Source organism: Sphaeramia orbicularis, chromosome 24 (assembly GCF_902148855.1).
Source record: "Sphaeramia orbicularis chromosome 24, fSphaOr1.1, whole genome shotgun sequence".
Lineage (NCBI taxonomy): Eukaryota > Metazoa > Chordata > Actinopteri > Kurtiformes > Apogonidae > Sphaeramia > Sphaeramia orbicularis.
In genome coordinates, this window is record NC_043979.1 from 50,060,975 (window position 1) to 50,066,009 (window position 5,035).

Here is a 5,035-nt window from a genome sequence, read left to right on the forward strand (position 1 = left end):
TGAATAAAAACAGATAAAATAATGAATAGAGTGAATAAAAATGAATAAAAACAGATAAAATAATGAATAGAGTGAATAAAAATGAACAAAAACATAAAATAATGACTAGAGTGAATAAAAATGAATAAAAACAGATAAAATAATGAATAGAGTGAATAAAAATGAACAAAAACATAAAATAATGACTAGAGTGAATAAAATGAATAAAAACAGATAAAATAATGAATAGAGTGAATAAAAATGAATAAAAACAGATAAAATAATGAATAGAGTGAATAAAAATGAACAAAAACAGATAAAATAATGAATAGAGTGAATAAAAATGAATAAAAACAGATAAAATAATGAATAGAGTGAATAAAAATGAACAAAAACAGATAAAATAATGAATAGAGTGAATAAAAATGAATAAAAACAGATAAAATAATGAATAGAGTGAATAAAAATGAACAAAAACATAAAATAATGACTAGAGTGAATAAAAATGAATAAAAACAGATAAAATAATGAATAGAGTGAATAAAAATGAACAAAAACAGAACATAATGAATAGAGTGAATAAAAATGAATAAAAACAGATAAAATAATGAATAGAGTGAATAAAAATGAATAAAAACAGATAAAATAATGAATAGAGTGAATAAAAATGAATAAAAACATAAAATAATGACTAGAGTGAATAAAAATGAATAAAAACAGATAAAATAATGAATAGAGTGAATAAAAATGAATAAAAACAGATAAAATAATGAATAGAGTGAATAAAAATGAATAAAAACAGATAAAATAATGAATAGAGTGAATAAAAATGAATAAAAACAGATAAAATAATGAATAGAGTGAATAAAAATGAACAAAAACAGAACATAATGAATAGAGTGAATAAAAATGAATAAAAACAGATAAAATAATGAATAGAGTGAATAAAAATGAATAAAAACAGATAAAATAATGAATAGAGTGAATAAAAATGAATAAAAACATAAAATAATGAATAGAGTGAATAAAATGAATAAAAACAGATAAAATAATGAATAGAGTGAATAAAAATGAACAAAAACAGATAAAATAATGAATAGAGTGAATAAAAATGAATAAAAACAGATAAAATAATGACTAGAGTGAATAAAAATGAATAAAAACAGATAAAATAATGAATAGAGTGAATAAAAATGAATAAAAACAGATAAAATAATGAATAGAGTGAATAAAATGAATAAAAACAGATAAAATAATGAATAGAGTGAATAAAAATGAATAAAAACAGATAAAATAATGAATAGAGTGAATAAAAATGAATAAAAACAGATAAAATAATGAATAGAGTGAATAAAAATGAATAAAAACAGATAAAATAATGAATAGAGTGAATAAAAATGAGTGAAAAAAGTGAAAAGATCAGGGAGAAAAAAATGTAAAGAAAAAGTGTCAAATTCCTGATTGAACAGACGAAACATCTGAGAATAAACGAAGAAAAATAATGAATTAAAGAGAGAAAAGATTTCTGACACAATAATAATTTAAATAAAAGAAGGAGAAGATGATAAACACAATGCCTTATTTATTTCAGATTGTGTGAAACGATGTGTTTGTGAAGATAAAGGAGTAAACATCCTGACAAATGGAAAAAAAAAAAAAAACCCAAACATAAAAAACAACATTTAAACAGATTGAACTGAAACTGGGAAATGTGAATAAATGACATGAAAACCAAACGTCAGAATGCGTCTGACGGTCCCTGAACGCACCGTCTCCTCCTGCCGAGGTGATGTGAGGTAACGCCGCTCTCTGTAGTATCGCCGTGGCAACGTGCCCAACGCGCTCAAGTTACCTAGCAACAGCCGCAGCGGAGACAGGGAACATGGGAACACGGGTACATGGGAAAAAAAAAACACACACACAAAGAGGTGAAGATTTAAGGAATGAAAACCATCTGAACGTCGAGCAGGAAACCACGAATCTGACAAATGCTGAACAAAAACACACTGAACGGTTTAGTTTTCTGCCGTCGTTTGTTCAATCTGACGGAAAACGTTAATGATGATGTGAATGAAAACGGACAAAAACGGGCTGAGTTTTAGGATCCGGATCTGAAAAGAACGAACAGATTTAAACTGAAACGGAACAAAAAGTCTGGGTTTAAAGAAGTGCACATCACGACAGAGAACACGTGAAGTCGAAGGAACGACGAGCTCCGAAAAGTCCGACTGGTTCTGCTGGAAAACATGAAGTTACAGCTGACTGAAAGCTGTTATAACATGAGAAGAAACATGAAAACACGTATGGAACCTTCACTTTCAATGGAATAAAAGAAGAAAAAATGAAAGTGGATCATGTTCCATTTACATCAGAAAAAAAAAACAAATGTAAAAAATGAACAGAAGCTAAAAAAGACACAAAAAAAAAAGATTGAACCTGAGGCTGAAAACAAAGGTGGATTTATTTCACAAAAGTCAACGGAGAATAAAAATGAATGGAAAAACACAGTGAAATAAACGAATGCAAAGGAAATATTTAAGAAAAGACAAAAATAAATAAATAGACATTTTCCAGTTGTTTTTTTTATGTTTTTTATCTTCAGTCATAAACTGGAGATGATGCATCTGATCTGAACAAAAACCAAAATAAAACCAGATTAAAACAGTGAAATGCAACTCAAATGTGTTTTTAACCGTTAAACCTGTTTAACCCTTTCATGTACAAATTAGGACAACCTTAATCAAAAATTTTTCCTGAGAGTTTTTGTTCCTCTTTTGGCATGAAAAAAACAATGCAATTGAAAATTTCTTCTGAAAAATAAATTTAAAAAAATAGTAATAATAAAAATAATTTTAAAAAATTCAAAAATACATTAAAAAAAGGAAAAAAAATCTTATGAACCTATTTTTCATTAAGTTGCAAAAATGTGCACTCAGCTGGACACCACACGTTTAGTTTTTGACACAGAAACAGGAATTTAGTGATAAACGGTGTGAAAACTATGGGGAGGGCTTGTGATTCTGGGGGTTTATGCTCAGGAGAGATCTACATAATGTTACCAATTTATGTCAGAAAGATATGTAGTGTCTTAAAACTTTAATAAAAATATGTGTAAAAAAAAAAAAACAACAATGAAAAAACAACAAAATCCATGAATATACAACAGCTGTAGAATAGCTGTACACTGGAGTGACCAGTATGCATGAAAGGGTTAATTCCTGTTGATCCACTAATCCGATCAATCCATGTCAATAATTGGTGTAAAATGCACATTTACATCAATTATTCATAGGATAAAATCTATAAAACTTGAAAAATGAGAATGAAATGAACAAAATATGTAACAAAATAAGGAAGAAATTAACCAAAAAACCCTGAAATATGGCAGAAAGATGAAAAAAAGTCCTTCTAAATTGAGGAAAAAAATACATTTACATTAAGATAATTGGTATCAAATACAGTTCTTAATCTTTTCATGGTCATCAGATATGACCGTATTTGGACGTTCAGAGGCTCCGTAGTTACCGTGGAAACACCGTGATCTTCTACAACATTGATTCCCCAGTAAAACCCATGGAGTTGGATCAATGACAGTGGATGGAAATGAATAAAAAAAAAATAATAATAATAATGTGGAAAAAATAAGCACAAAATTTGCTAAAATAAAGTAAAAAAGCACCAAAATGAACAAAAAATTATCATAAATCAACAAAATTATAAGTAACATCAACAAAATAAGCTACAAACTGAACTAAATTGAAGTAGAAAATGTAAAAAAAAGAATGAAAACGGATAAAAAAATTTAAAAAAATTAAAAATCTAAACATTAATTCCCCAGTCAAACCCATGGAGTTGGATCAATGACAGTGGATGGACACACTGAGTTTATGTTCAGTTAATAAATAAAACGAATAAAAAAACGACAAAACATTAAATAATGTGGAAAAAAATAAGCAAAAAACTGACTGAAATCAAGTATAAAAGAATAAAATGAGCAACAGACTGAACCGAAACAGCCAAAATAATACATAAAATGAACAAAAATGAAAAATAAATCAACAAAATAATAAGTAACAAGAACAAAATGAGCCACAAACTGAAGGAATTTGAAGAAAAACTAATAAACCCATGGAATTGGATCAGTGACAGTGAACGGACACACTGGGTTTAGGATTAAAGATTTTAAATAGTAAATAAAAGTAACAAAATAAGAAATAACATGAAAAAATTACTAAAATACTGACTGAAATTAATTTAAAAAAGAATAAAATAAGCAAGAAAATATACAAAAACAGCCAAAATGATCAATAAAATGAACAAAATGAGTCAAACAAACTGACAAAAATACTAAGAAAACCAAACGAGCCACAAACTGAATGAAACTGAAGAAAAAAACTAATAAACCCATGGAGTTGGATCAATGACAGTGAACGAACACACTGAGGTTATGTTCAGTTCATCAATAAAATGAACCAAAATGAATAAAAAAACCTACAAAATAAATAACTTAGGAAAAACGAAGCAAAAAACTGACTAAAATCAAGTGTAAAATAATAAAATAAGCAACGAACTGAAAAGAAACAGCCAAAATAATATATAAAATGAACAAAAATGAGAAATAAATCAACAAAATAATCAGAAACATGAACAAAAAGAGCCACAAACTGAACAAAAGTGAAGAAAAAATAATGAAAAGGAACGAAAATGAACAAGAACAGATAAAACAATGAATGAAGTGAATAAAAATGAATAAAACGAGGTTTACATTTTAAACACACATTAAAACACAGATTTATCCAATATTTACCAGATCAATAGGATCAATAAAGGAAATATTCATCAATAAGTGATGATTATGTGGACACCAAGGTTTGGATCATATTATTATATTACATTATATTTTATTACACTACATTATATTATGTAGTATAATATTATACTATATTGTATAATATAACTTTATTATTTATATTATTTATTATTATATAAAGTGGTGTGGATCTGGGTCCTGGTCCTGGTCCTGGTTCTGGTCTTGGTCCTAGTTCTGTTCCTGGTC